At 37.4% G+C, this 15,984-nt stretch overlaps 1 long non-coding RNA gene across 1 annotated transcript in view; it reads left to right on the top strand.

The window, feature by feature from the left end:
• The first annotated feature begins 255 nt into the window (after positions 1-255).
• The window catches only part of LOC148044068 (uncharacterized), a 127,360-nt gene continuing 111,631 nt past the window's right edge, over positions 256-15,984 (top strand). Inside the window, exon 1 of the long non-coding RNA XR_015697649.1 lies at positions 256-350. This is a non-coding gene — a long non-coding RNA (uncharacterized LOC148044068). The remainder of the gene's footprint in view (positions 351-15,984) is intronic.

The following is a 15,984-nucleotide window of genomic DNA, read 5'->3' as shown; positions in this document are numbered from 1 at the left end:
ACACGGTTTAAGGTCACAATTTTCCTACAGCTTCTTTAACCTGGAACCTTGCTGATGTGTATCAGCTCTGGCTGTACTATAATTGGGTTGTAATTCAAAACATTTGTGAACCATCTAATTGGAGAAATTGTAGTCTAAAAAAGATCTGTTAGTCTGAGGACTGCTTCTAATAGCTACTTTTATCTTTATAGGTACGCACTTATATGCTAGTCATTCCCAACTCTAGGGGACGGTGCTCATCTCCGTTTCAAAGCCGAAGAGCCAGTGCTGTCCGAAGACATCTCCACGTCCTGTGGCCAGTGTGACTGAACACTGAAGGTGCACAGATCACGGTTACCTTTCAATCAAAGGTAGGTTGGCAGAAGCTGGGGCAAGTAAAAGGAACTCACTCCGTTACGTGGCACTAGAGATTTAAACCACCAAACTGCTGACCTTTCTGATCGACAAGCTCAGCGTCTTAGCCACTGAGCCACCACATCCCCACTTTATCTTTATAGCAGAGCCTAAATTCTATAAAAGTGAGACTTGCTTAAAACACTGAGGACAGACAGAGTCATCCTTTCCCATAAATCACAGAGTTTTGTGGAGTTACAAAGAAACAGATTATTTGTTTGTTTGTTTGTTTGCTTGTTTTTTGTTCATTCATTTGTTCATTCATTTGTTCATTCATTTGTTCATTCATTTGTTCATTCATTCATTCATTCATTCATTCATTCATTCATTCATTCATTCATTCATTCATTCATTGAATTCATCTACCCTTCTACCCTGCCTCCTGCTTGTATACTTTTATTTTACATTTGTTGTTGTGTCCTCGGAGATACGACCGGCGCCTGTCAATAAATGCGGAAAAGATCTGATTGGCTGTGATGCGCCTGCCAGCTGGCGGGAAAGATGCAGCCCTCCTATTGGTTCCCCGTCTGACAGCTACTGTATAAATAGCTGTCAGACGGGAGTTTGCATTAGTTCTGTTGTTGGTTGTATCACAGTTAATAAATAGTTCTGTTTTGGCCATCGCCTCCTCAGTCTCTTTAATACCAAAGTAAGGGACATAAAAGTTGTAACATGAAGTATTCTAAATGAGGTCATTTTAATTGTTTGTCCCAATTTTTGCCCAAACGGTTGTCCTAATTATCAGGTCATCCAGCTTCAAGTACTGATGGGCAGGTGGGCGCTCAACTTTGATAATGATGATGATGAATGAATAATCTTTTAGCTTCAACCAGCAATACATAATTAGCAGAAGAAGATACATTCAAGTTCTTTTTGGAATACAAATAAACCTCAGATATCTTCCTGGATGGATTGAAAAAAATAAAATACTGAGAACTTGCAAAGTCATAAGTCTAATTAATCACAAGTAATTTGACCATCATATTTTGGCAACATTTGAGGCATGTTTTGAATTTATGTGTCATCCTCTAATGATGTCCTTTGCTCCTGTAAACTTACGGTTGTGTGCTGGATAAGCTGCATTTTTATTAGCTTCACTTTATTTTAAATAAAGCAAGAAGAAGAGGGAGTACAATGCAAAAACAGAATTGGAAAAGGAAGGATGGGGGTGTTGTGCCTTGGGAGGCCTTGGAGGATATGTTGAATGAGTGTAATCAAAGTCAGTCCAGGAGACATTTAACAGAACCATTCCTAATTACAGCCTAACTGGAAAGCGTAATAAATAATTTCCAGCCAGACTGCTTTATTTTTATTTTTTATTTTCTTTATTCTATTTGACCTGAAGTCACTAGGCAGAGATAAAAATTCAGCTGGGAATTAATTTGGGGAATGTGGATCAGATAATTGAATACGACGTAGTCAGTCTGAGCTTAATAAGCCTGGGATAATTTCCAGACAAACTGATTTTCCAGGAGTTGTGTCTCTAAGCTATCTTGATTTACTAATTCACCCTTTTCACATTAAATCTCATTTCTTTCCATAAACAGGCTAGCCTCCCCCCAGTTTGTACAGTTTCACATGTGACATGTTTGAATAATAATTTTCGAATCACCTTTTTCTGTCCTCTGAACTAAGTGATGATATAGGGAGCCCTTGTTTGCTCCTACTTTCTTCCCAAGAATAGCAATAGCACTTAGACTTATATGCCACTTCACAATGCTTTACAGTTCTCTCTAAGTGGTTTACAGAGTCAGCATATTGTCCCCAACAATCCGAGTCCTCATTTTACTGACCTCGGAAGGATGGAAGGCTGAGTCAACCTTGAGCCCGTGAGAACTGAACTGTCAAACATCTGGCAGCCAGTGATCAGCCTGCAGTACTGCATTCTAACCACTGTGCCACCACGGCACTTGAGACACTGCAGTTAAGAAACACTCAATATCTCTGTTGATACTTGGAACAGGGTGCAAAATTGGAATATGATATTCATACCTAAAATGATAACTAGAAGTTTCAAAGAATGAATGAAAACAGATAATAGTCATGAACAAGAAAACAAGTTAATGAACATCTACTGCTGAGTGTCAACATGCATACTGCATGTCTTTACTTTCATAGACAGTAAAGAACACAGCTACAGGTTCTTCTTGCAGATGAATGCAAGAAAATGCAAGCCTGGGGAATATCTGTAGAGGGACCAAGTGGGGCAAATGACAAAATGTGCACTGTGATATCAGAATGCCACCCCTGTGATTTATGTACTTGCAACCAACATCAGCTTGCAAGTATGAAGGGCCATGATATGCACTGTGATTTCACAGCACAGGTTTTGGCACTTTCTTGTCAACATATTGTACATCAGATGCCCAAGGATAAAAGCAAGACAGTTTGATATCAACACACTCAGGACTCATAGCAGAAAGGTGGGTTGCTACCAGTTCGCACCGGTTCAGGTAAACTGGTAGTGGAAATGGAGACTGGGTCGCTGAACTGGTGGGGATGGCAGGTGCCCCACACCTCTGAACCAGTCCCCTAGTCGCTGCAGCATGTATTTTACTATTTTATTAATATTTTAATATTAATAAAATCTCTAAATCTCTAAAAAAAATTGACATTTTTAGTGTTCTGCGCATATGCAGACCTATTTACAGGCAACTGTGCATTGTGCTCGCACCGAATCGGCAGTAATGCCAACAGAAACCCACCCCTGACTGTAACACATCATCTAGAAAATATAGCCCTCCCACCCATATAACAAAAAGTACAGATCCTATATGTAGATGATACCTTTGTCATAATAAAAATGAACAATTAGAGAAAATACACGGAGTAATCAGCAACATCTTCAAAAGTATAAAACTCACAAGAGAAGAAAAAACCAACAAACCACTCTCCTTCCTGGATATCCTCACCAACAGAGAAATTGGTGACAAATTAGAAACACAAGTTATTGAAAAACCACCAACACTAACCAAGTGTTGTAAAGTAGTAACCGAACTTCCCATATGAGGAGTTGCATAAGAACATTATTCAGATGAGCACAAACTCACTGCAGCAACTTAGAATGCCAGAAAAAGAAAGCAAGCCACCTATACAATATTTTCCAACAAAACCCACACAACTTTCTCAAAAGTGCCTGACCATTCAAACCACTCTGCCATACAGCAAACAGAAACAACTGATTTGTTATGTACCATGTGGTAGTAATAGTTACTAACACGACACACAAACCAACTAAAACCCTCCAAAATATCTTAAGTAAACCAAAAGACCCAATAGTCGAACAGAAGAAAAAACAGGAGTCATCTACAACTTACAGAGGCAGGCAAAAGACTAGCATAGTGCATCCATGAACACTAACTTGCAGATAGAAAACAAGATGAATACACAATACACGGACAAATTCAACCACAGTTTCAGCTGGGAAACTGAGCAAATGTTAAGGAATTCTTGGAAGTTTGGCACTTAACCAGACATCAACAGGCACATAGATATAAACAACATTTACAAACCATTCAAAAGAGAAAATTAAAAAAGCTAAAAGGGAAATGAAACAATCAGGACACCTCTTTGTCTGCAATCAATACTCAGATAAACAGGGATTAATACCAGGAGGAACACCAGACAAATAATCAAGCAGCAAATACAGCCTAATGAAGGAACTATCAAGGAGAAAAGAACATCTCCGCCAACACCAACACCACATGCTATTGTACATAAACAGAGAGCAAACTCCATCCCCTCCTAGCATTGAAGATGTTACTTAGTCCGATAATGAAACATCTACAAGAAAACAATCAAGTTCAGAGAGCATGAAGAATACCACAGTACTTTCTTCAGATCAGATAGTTATATTTCTTGAAACATCTTTCTGCTGTTTTGAGTTTGATAAAGAGAAGGAATCAAGTTGGTCCATGACAGCCCATAATGCTGGCAGGTGTTTTCTGAGATGGTTTTTCAATTCTTCTGCAATCAATGATCTTAAAATAAGTAAGTGTATATACTCCACTCAGACATGTTCAACAATTTTGTTATTGAATCATGCAAATGTTAACATCTGGAAAGCATCATTCTTCCTTTCGTCACCAAGATAGGAAGTGGTTATATTTGGATCACTCATTTGGTTTTTTAGTTAGTTTATAATGACTAGTGTATCATCATTCCAAAATGCAGAACTTTTGAATTTATTTCAGTACTTGGCCTTTTGATAATTGTCTGCTTTAAAATTTTCATTTTATAAGCCAGAATTTCAAAGTAGTAATATTTATATTGATGAACTAAGGGGGATATTTGAGTTAGGCAAAGCAAGATTGATGCTTTGTGATAAGATCTGGGAATCACTATGCATATTTTGGAAGCTTTAGTGTCCATCAATCCTCCTTAAGGGAAAAAAAACCCCATGCTTTTTATGGACAGGAACCTGGAGTAATCACAGGATAGTTATAAGTTAATCAGAGAAAAAGATGAAGATCCAATGCCGGCTTTTTCAAACTAGGAAGCATGAACAGCCAGTATGTAGAGATTGATGCATCATAGCATATCTAACAGCATTTCTACCACTTTGTAATAATAAAAAAAATAGATATCTAAAAAATAATAATCTAAAGAAGAGCTGTACAAACTTTGAGAGCAAAGCGTCCAGGAAATAGGAAAACAGATTTCAGCATGCTATTAATGAATGCCACCAGTTTGTGACAAAAACATGAAGAAGATATTTAGATAATACACAGCATTCTGTATGTATAAATATATGTGATATACATGTCCCTGTTCAAATTTCCACTAGGGAATTTATTATTTCATTTGTTGCTGCTCTTATTTATTGTTTGCTGCCTGGGCATTCTTTTATCTGTTTGTTTTCTTGCAAGCATTCAGCATCATAGATGCTGTAGTTGAGTAACAAAATTATTCCAAGCCTGCGTATAGGCTAAAGTGACCACTTTTGGCGGGACAGTCCCGATTTTTCACAATTTGTCCCGCGTCCCGTGGCGTTTTAAAAAAGTCCTGATTTTGGCTCCATGTTGAAAGTGCAGTGGATTTGCTTAAGAAATCCTAACTGGGGCAAGACAAAAGACACTCTGTCTAATTGTAGTGGTAATGTTTTTTTCTGGGTTAGACTGTTAAGCCCCGGGGCTGGGATCCAAGGTACGCTTAACTAGGTGAGGAACTTGTGCAGACCCGCCGGGGCGTGGCAACTGAGGAAAAGAATGGCGGGGAGGGGGGGCGTGCAGAGAAGAAGTAGCGTGCCAAGCTGTCATCGGGGCTGCTGAAGCTTGCAAGGGAGATCTTGAAGCGGAGGATCCCAGGGCTGTGGACGCGGGGCTTTGATCTGGTGATTCTGGGATCAACGGCCATGAGGGATTGGCGAGGATGACCAGCGCTTTTTTCCTCAGCCCTGAAATGGGTTTGATTCCCAGCACGCCTCTTGATCGGCTGAAGAGAATGTGATCCAAAAATAAAAGCAAAGTGTCTGAATTAGGACAGGCAAAAACGAGAATTCCTGTTTGAGGGAAACCCAGTGGGTTTAAATTGAAAAAATCTATAACTATTAAAAAACCCAATGTACTTTAGGTATGTGTTCATATGGCCATTCCAAGAATCCTTCAAGAAGAATATTTGCTCTTCAAAGCACCAATGGTGCTGTAAATTAAAGAAAAAGTTAACCTCTCAGTTACTTGTAACTGCATCTATCTCCTCTGTAGATTAAAATATTTTCTCCCCTGTAGAAGAAGAATCACTAGCCATAAACAACATTCTAGCTATGGGTCATGTCTCTCCCTTAAAAACTTGGCAAGTTCTTGGGTCAGTTTACAATAAGAAAAATCTCACTTTTCCAGCTTTGAAAACATTTGGGCATTAACAGATTTTTTAAAATAATTTAATGATTTAAATTATTAATTCATATGAGAAACCGACCTGGTCGTTCTAGTTTGAAAATCAGGAGAAAATATTTTACTGGAAGTTCAGGGCTGTAGAAGGGATTAGCACAGTTTTTGCAGACAATTTATTTGAACCATTTGTCGGTATAGACAATTAAAATATGTACAGTTGGAATATTATGAAGAGAATGCATTGCAGCTTCAAGGTGCTAGAAATACTTGGAATGTTTAACACATGCTGTATTTGAAGCATCAGTTCAGGTCTGTAAGAAATGAAGGCTATAATGAAGATTAATACTGGTAATATGTATGATTTGTGGAATAAGGAATTGGAATTTCCAGTGCTGGAAAATCAATAGGTCCAAATTTGAAGAAATGTCAAATACTGTATGGTTCTGATGACTTGGTGATGAAATTAATTCATCAGAAGAACTTTTATATCAACTGATTTCCCCAAAGATTTTTTTTAAAGATGGGGTTTTTTTTTTTTGTACTATTTTATAATCAATACAAGAGCTTTTTGTCTTGGATGATGTAGCTTTTATCCTTTAAGACCCCTTTTTGTTTTAAAATAATTACATAGTTTAATACAACTTTGGGAGAAAATGTAGACACCTAAGATGCATGTGTTACAGTTCAAAATTATAGAATGTGATTATTTTGTAAAAACTCTATAAAACCTAATGATTAACTAAGGGAATCGTCTTATACAAATGGAAAGAAAACAACATTCCAGATGTAAAAGAGTGTTATCAAGAGATGTTTTCTTTGTTAAATTTTAAATAGTTTTTAGCTTGTAAAGATGAAATGATTGGGCAATATGTTTTGATGTAGTCTAGATTGAAAAATAAAAGCCAGAGCTAGCATATATTAGTATAAAATTGATCTTTCTCTTTGTAAGTTTTATTTTAATATTATACTTTTATATGATATCATAATTATTGTGCAGTATTTCACATTCATCTCCACTATGAATCTGATGATAGTAAACAACTCATATTTTCTTTCTTTATCAAGATCTGTGATGAAATTCTTTTAATTTCTTATTTGATAGCACCAACAATGTTGGGCAACCATTCCGATGACATAGCAAGCATGTTTACAATATACCCTTCTTATTCCTGGGTCCATTAGTAAGAAAAAATGGAGTGGCTATGGCAAAATGCCCAGGTATGGAACCAAGTGCAGGTGATTTAGAATGTAAACTAGAAGGAAGCATCCTTACTCAGTCAATGTAGTAGAGAAAGTAAGCTGCTTCTATCTGATTTTGCTCTTGGGTTATCCCATCTTTTGTCTAGCAAGCAGGAGAGTAGATAATAACAAGTGGCTATCAGATGACATTAATGAGCATTATTCCTAGGGATGTATGCATCAGTCCTGATTTCCTTTCAGTACAGTCTGTTAAAGAAACTATTGGGTGTTTGTGATAGAACATTTTTTTTTGCTATTTCTATTGTACTGCCTGATGGACAAAAGGTATACGAAAATGAGAAAATCCATGAACAAACAAAATAGGAATATCATACTTTCTCCAGTACATTTACTAAATAAAGATGCTTCCTTCTGATTATTTGAATTTCTTTTTAGATTCTAAATGCAACTAGACTTCATTTTTCAAATCATGGCTCCCACCTTAGTTTATGTAAAGGATGGAACCAGGACAAAAACTTAAACTTAATTTATTTCATTTACTTTCAGATTTAATTAAGATTAAATCTAATAATGCATTACATAATTTCCTTATTGTCACATTAATTCGGAATGATGTAATAAGTTCTGGAATCTTTAAATGTTCAGGTCTCTTTTGCAGTGAATGTATTGTGGAGTTTAGACAATAGTCAATCTCTTCCTTTAATATTATTGTGGCCCTGGCAAATATTATCTATTTAGTGGCCAAAGGCTTCTACTTCCCCTCTTCCTTTAAAGCCTCCTTTATCCTGCTCTAGCATCTATAAGCTAACTTATTACATAAATAGAAGCAGAGACATTTGGCACCTGGAGGACACACAAGTGCTCTATAAAAGAGAGCTAGAAATATGGGGATGTAGCAGTGGTTGGTTCTGGATCCCATTGCAACTGGTATGGTGCAACGGAGCTGGGCGTCAACCACATGAACACACACAGCACACACAAATAGGTGCACAGTGTGCGCATGCGTACTTACTGCCTGTGTCACTCCATGACGCCTCTGCGATGCTCCGTGATGCCTCCATGATATTCCAGATGCTCAGCGGAGCATCGCACAAGCACCGTACGCTTTGTGCATGTGCACTGAAGCCCCAGGCAGTTCAAATACTGGTAAGGAGCGTGGGCGGGTAGGTGGGCCCTCCGGAGCACCTGGTACCTGGTGCTCCCGGCAGGCACCGGTACACCCGTACCGGAGCGTACTGGTCGTAACCTATCACTGGGATGTAGGCTTTTGAAGCTATCTGTTTTTCCTCCTTCTGAGATTTGGTTTGCACTTTCCATATTTTAGGGTTTGGTTGAAAATGGAATACTTAAAAGCACCAAAAATAAATTGGGCTTTACAAGCCAAGGTTGCATTGATGCTTGGCTGAAGAATGGTGAAATATCTGTGTGCAAAGGAAAACATGGGGTGGATTTTAAAAAGTTTTAAAGTGAAATCCTAATGGGGCTCTTCACCTGTTTAGGAAACCCTAAAACAATAAGGGGCTGGTTTATTTCACAGTTAGCAAAAACACATTCTCCCATATTTTCTGGCAACCGAAAATTTAGTCTTTTCAAGGCAGATGTGTCTAGTTTTGTTTACACAGTGATATGAGTAACCTTTCACATGAAAAGTTCCCCATAGAAAACTGCCATATTTTTTACACTGAATTTATGATGAAGCAAAAGAAGCGGTAATGTGGAGTTAAACAACAATTTTGAACAGTTTCTCAGAGGAAAGCAATAATGGAGCTGATGAATCGCACATGACAAGAAATTCTGAATTAGGAGGCCATGGCAGAAAAGTCCACCTGAAGTTTTCTTAGTTTATGTCAGAATGATGAAAGTAGTGGGAGGGCCTCATGCTTCAGCTTCCTTCTTTTTAAATATGTGTGTGACATTGTGACACTGGCTCTGCCTTCCCTGTGGGCACTGTTTGAAGAACAGATCATTAGACCAAAAACAAGCAGGCATTAAACTTGTGAGATCCTTTTATTGAAAATCTGACAACAGGAGCATGGTGCCAAATACATACAGTTTGTTCAAACCAACCAACCAATCTTCATGCATGGAATGGAGCTGAGAGCAGGGACTCTGCCCTAGCGGTGTGCAAAAAGTTTTATAGTTCCTTTCTGAATCGACCCATTCTGACTATTACATGTTGCGATGTAACAGAACAAAGTGTTTCAAATTGTAATGTTTCAACCATGTTTTGCACACTTCTGCTCTGCATTTACCCCTTGAATCCCTGTCCATCCCAGGTTCTATCAATAAACTCAATCACATTATTCAAAGTAGAGAAGAAACTTGGGGTCAAGAATTACACTTGTTTGGATTTATTTATATATTGCTTTAAAAATTTGTTAGGGTTGCTTAAAAGGACTGACCAGATGAAATGTTCCAGGATCTCTTCCTATTTTCTCCAATGGAAATTTGTCCTGATTGAAAAAAAAATACAGCACAAAATGTGATCATGTGTAATGCAGTTCAGGTGACATAAACATGAAATCCTTCAATTCTCTACTACAATGGTCTCTTCTATGACAGGTAATGGGGAGGTATCTTCACTTTCCTCGGAATATGACCCATTCATCAGACATGTTCTGATATCAGCTAAATTTTAATGCATATTTATATAAATGGTGATAATTACAGTGATGAAAGAGGCAAATTAACCAAAGCCATCTAATTCAAAATACATTTCTGTCATGCTGATCATGAGATGTAACGTACAAGGTGCCAACTCTGATTTAAGGATGGTTATACAGTATATGCTTAATCCCCATGACAGCCCAATTAGTTTTCTGAGTCTCATGATTTCTCCATGTCTGTTGGACCACAAAATGCCTATTCCTTCTGGTGATGAGCAGATTAAGTTTGTTCCTTGAAAATCCCCCCCCCCCAAATTTTAGCTATGGAATTACATCACCACTTTGACAGTAGAATGGATTGCATTTTTTTTCCAAGCTGGGAAATTACTTTACAGACAACATATTGTAGATATGAACTTCTTTTCTCTCTTGCAACTCAACTGATTGAAAGCCCAAAATTTCACTATTTAAAACTGCATGTTATGAAATTAAAACTGTTACATCAAACGGGGCAAAATATATTCAGTCATATACCATGGGAAACCAAGTGAAGTAAACATATTTTATCTGTCCAACTACTGAAACTGCCATCTATCTGGGGAGCAAATTCCATACTACCTTGATGATGGCAACATTTGGTCTTCTAAAGATGGTCACAAACATAAATCTGTGGATACACCCCATAAGAATCATGAAAATAATCACTAGAATTTTAAAAAAATGTAGCAAAGAAGCAGATGAGAAAGCAAGGAAGCACAGGGTGAACTACACAATAAATGGACAATCAAAATTCATGTGGCCTTAACTGACAAATTTCTAATTTCTTGAACTACCTAGGGAAGGAGTCAAGAAAAAGAAAGTTTATTAGGGGTGGGGAGATTAGGGAGTGAATGGATTTTTAGAATATTGTTTCATTTATTATTGTTTGGAAGTCTCTCTTTTGCATTGTCTCACTATTGTCCTTCAGGAAAGCTGAAAAGGTTCAAGTAGGCTGTACAGAGAGCTATTCATTCTCATCAAGGACTTGTATTGTGCTGTTGAAAGGAAAGGAAAGATTCGCCTGGGAAATAATGGCAGCCTTTCTTTATCAGGTGCAGCATTAATGGATTTCAGAGCTTCATTCAATTTTGCCACCTGCTCTGAATTTCAAGGATTGCAACCGGAATATGTACTAATTATGAACATTATCACTAAAATGTATAAGCTTTTGTTGAAATGTGAGAAGAAGATGTGAAAGAATATATGAACTTTGGTTATAATATCCAAATGGAGCATGGGAAAATATTTGGTTGATACATCATGTTCTGATCTTAAGAGACTTTTTGTAAAATAATCATTATTTGTCACCAGAGAAATTGTCTAGAAAATATAAATGTGCTTCAAATCTTTGCTGGAAATGTGAAAAGCTTAAAAGGGTACTTTATCATGTTTGGCAGACATGAAAAGTAGCCAAACATTTTTGTATTAAAAAAATGGAAAAATTTGATATTACACGCAAATGAAGGAAGGGTTAGTGAACATGATGAAGGTTGCAGAGATGACTATATTAATTTTCTTCATCAGATAAATATCTATATATCTATATATCTGTGGTTGACTGGAAACTCCTTATAGCCTTTCTGCATGAAAATTTTAAAAAGGCACTTATGACTTGTGGTTTGATGATTAGGAAAAATGGATAGTATAAAAATGAACTTTTTTGTAAGCATAGACTAAGAGATAATATTATAATCATATTTATATTTGCTCCAGAAGAAACTGAAGCTTCATCTTTCTACAATATTTTCTCCAAAAGGGTCTCTCATTTTTCTGGGGGACAGTTGGAAACAGATTTTATTTAAAGCTGGTGCTTTGCTTAACCGTACAAAGATAAACGTGTCCCTATGGATTTTACTCCACTAGTTGTTGCCAATTATATTGGCTGGTACTCACCTCCATTTTAAGGCCATTGAGCCAGCACTGTCCAAAGATGTTTCCATGGTCATGTGGCCAGCATGATGTTGCAGAGCACTGCTATCTTCCCACCAAAGTCATATTTATTCACCTAGCCACATTTGCATGCTTTTGAGCTGTTAGGTTGGCAGGAGTTGGGGCAAGAATGGAAGCTCACTTCATTGCATAGCATTTGGGTCTCAAACCTGGACTCCAGCCCACAAGCCCAATATTTTAACTGTTGAGCCACTGTGCCCCCCTTGCTTTACAGTATGCTATTTAATTTGGAAAAATGCTCATAGGTGGACATCCCAAGATATTTCCGTGGTCATGGGGCAGGCATGACTAAACACCGAAGGTGCATGGAACACTGGTTCCTGTTTTTTCACTTGCATTTTTTATGTGCTTTCGAACTGCTAGGTTGGCAGAAGCTGGACAAGTAATTGGAGCTCACTCTGTTCCATGGCACTAGGGATTCAAACCGCTGAACTGCTGAACTTCTGATCAACAACCATAGCATCTTAGCCACTGAGCCACCACGTCCCTTGTACAGAACAGTAAAAAAATAATCAGATAACTATTACAAGCTTTTGTTTATGCCTATTCATTTCCATAGATCACCAAGGACTGCTTTTTTATTTTGTGACATGAACATTTTACTCCTCTTGACTCTTCAGAGTCAAAGAACATCAGAGCCAGTTTCTTAGTAATGATCTTCTGTTTGCATAACCTGACAATGAAAATCTATATCTTTGTTCACAACATTTGGTGAATTCATAAGCCAGATCAATATCTGTCTAATGGTGATTTCATCTCTTTGGATCGATTTCAGGCTAATTCTTGGAATACAGATTGATGTTTGCATTGTGAAATCCTTAAGACTCCTGTCATCTTCCATAGCCATGAATGGAAGATAGAACAGATTAATGGAAGAGGCATAAGACTGAGTGCCAAGCAAATAATATATGAAGAAAAAATAGTGTGAAATTTTAGATCAAAATACAGGGAACTGTTGAACACAAAAAAGGACAGAGCAAGCCGGGAGCAAGGAAAGTTCAGTTTCTTTAGCATCTCTTTTCAGCTGTCACTCAGAAAGGCATCTGCTAGGATTATTGGGTGACAAATTTAAAAATCACACTGTACTTAGAGAAAATGTCATTGCTGAGACAATAGGGCCTCATCCTATTTCCAAAGAAAAAGCCTTATGAACTCTGTGATTGCAGACATGCACAGGTTTATGCAGTAGTGTTATGTACATGTCTGGGAATATATCTGAGTAAAATTTGCTCTCCCCCCCCCAAAAAAAAGTAAAATGCCATTGAAATTTATGGGACTTATCTCTTAGCAAATAAAGCATTTGATTGCATTTCATTTCCCAAAATTGTAATGAAGAGAAAGAGAAAAAGAGGAAAGGAGGGACGGAAGGAGGGATGGAGGGAAAGACTGTGGTTTTAGCACATTAGAATTTCGGATGTAGTATACAATCATGCCTTTTCACAGCATACCACTTCTCTGAACAAACTGCTTACATGAAGATTATAGCTCTAAAATGGTGGCAACAGAGCACTATGTACAAAAATAAATATTTTTCATAAGCCTTTAAGGACATAGCTAACATTTCTTTCCCCGGGAGCTTAACAACCTACTTACATTATATACCCCCTCCCCAAAAGTTAATAAGGGAATTTAAAAATGAATTCTGTTGAATAAAACAAGTATAATTCCATTCCTCACCAAGATTTGAAAGAAAGTAAGAGATTTCTTTTTCATAGTATATTTGGGTGTTGGGTGCTTTCACACATATGAAGCACATTTGGAATACTGAAGAAAATAACTTTACAAAATTTTGGCCCATGCCTACTTTTAATATAGAAGAGGAAAAGCTCAATGTTACTTGCATGAATATGTCTGCAAGCAAGCTAGACGGTTCCATTCATCTCTGAGAATTACAGTGATTTCTGCTCTTCCAAAATACAGTCCTTTAAAGCCATTGATAACATATTTTCAGCTGAACAGACCACTTTCCAACCTGAAAAGAAAGATTAAGAATTTTGATGGATATTTTAATACAGACGGTTGTTGGCAAAGGAAGGCAGTTCTGTAGTCTTATTAAGAGAAACTCCAAGTCATTATGTCCTTTCCCCCCTCATTATATCAATCCTTTCCTTGCTGACTTTCCATTTTAATTGCAATAGTCTGACACATCACATTTATATTCTGCTGAAAATAACAAGGTAACTTTTCTTTAAAAAAACCATTTCATTTGGTTATTTCTACATTCATGAATAAGTCAATTACTAGTGTTATAAAGGTTACAGATTAACTACCATCTATATAGCCAACATAAATCAAAGCTTCCTATACATGGCTGGTTAGGATACTGCAGTCCTGGAGTCTTCTGGCAATGCTAGTTGAATGCCTTGGTGATTACTGTTGTCAATTTATTTTAATAATGGGAATAAAGCATTCTATATTCCCACAGTGCCTTCCCACTGAGTTTTTATGCTAGTTTGAAGGATCCTGTCTTAATCTAATATCAGCCAGGTTATAATACTATTTTACTATCTCAATCTCCATTCTGTAGTGCAGTGTTTCTCAACCTCACCAACTTTAAGGTATGGGAACTTCCACTTCCAGAATTCTCCAACCAGCATCTAGTTCAAGTAGAATTGTAATTTCCAGCATACCAGAAGGATTCGTTTTGCTGGTATATTTAATACATACCTTCTCTTTTTTTAATTGGAGGTATAATCATCCAGTTAAATTCAGCAGATGGCAGCACTTAGCCAACCTTAGCTATCTACAAATTAAGTATGATCTAAGTAGAGTCAGCTTTGGGAGAGTACTGAGAAATTTAAGATTAGAAGCTAGACTGGGAAATTGAAAACATTACAGAAGAAAGCAATGACAACCCGCTTCCATATCGTACTAAGAAAATGGCCCAGATTTGTCAAGAGTTGAACTTGACCTAAAGGTGACTTTCCTTTTATTTTGCTTTTTATTATACACACTGGATCTCATTTTTGAGTCAATATCCATAGCACCATACCAGGGTTCACTCCACAAGCCAATGGTATTCCTCAAACTAAAGGTCAGTCATATTTATTCTCCCTCCTAGGAAAATGCTTATGCTTTCCATATCACATTAGAATGAATATATGAATCCCCTGCAAATTTCTTTTCAGTACTTGATATGTTTGAAGACTCTAAAGAGCCATTTCCCCTTGACGTTTACATTACTGGCCTAGCTCATTTGTGGAGTAATTCAACATTGCAAATCTCCCTTTACACAGCTTAGTCCTCTATTTAAAACAGTATCAGAAGACATTCTTCTTTTTCAGAGTGCATTCCTCTGTTTGTAGGATGGTCTATTCACATTTAGCTTAAAGATGAAGAACTATAAGGGAAGAGAGTAGTCCTTGTCAATTGATTGTTGGAACAGCAGCTAAACAGGTCTCCTAGTCATTGTTTCCTACACTATTAGGAGATTATTGCATTTCTATTTTACTTTTGCTCCTGGGGAGGAAAGCTATGGCATACTAAAAAGCAGAGACATTACCCTGCCAACAAAAGTGCTTATAGTCAAGGCTATGGTTTTCCCAGTTACAATGTATGGCTGTGAAAGTTGGACCATAATAAAGGCTGAGCGCCAAAGAATTGAGGCCTTTGAACTATGGTGCTGGAGAAGACTCCTATGAGTCCCTTGGACTGCAAGGTGATCAAACCGGTCAGTCCTAGAAATCAACCCTGACTGCTCTTTAGAAGGCCAGATCCTGAAGATGAAACTCAAAAGAAGAAAGGGATGGCAGAGAATGAGGGGGCTGGATGAAGTCACCGAAGCAGTAGGCGTGAGCTTAAATGGACTCCAGAGGATGATAGAGGACAGGAAGGTCTGGAGAAATGTGGTCAATGGGGTCATGATGGGTCAGACATGACTTCGCAACTAACAACAACAATACTTTTTTTTTCTCAGTTGGCAACACAGTTTTAAATTAAGATATGGAAATATAGAAAATTGATTT

The sequence above is a fragment of the Thamnophis sirtalis genome, unplaced genomic scaffold, assembly GCF_051295495.1.
Source record: "Thamnophis sirtalis isolate CommonGarterSnake01/CBP01778 unplaced genomic scaffold, rThaSir2_p1.2 scaffold_9, whole genome shotgun sequence".
Lineage (NCBI taxonomy): Eukaryota > Metazoa > Chordata > Lepidosauria > Squamata > Natricidae > Thamnophis > Thamnophis sirtalis.
This window is presented reverse-complemented; position numbering and strand designations above follow the sequence as displayed.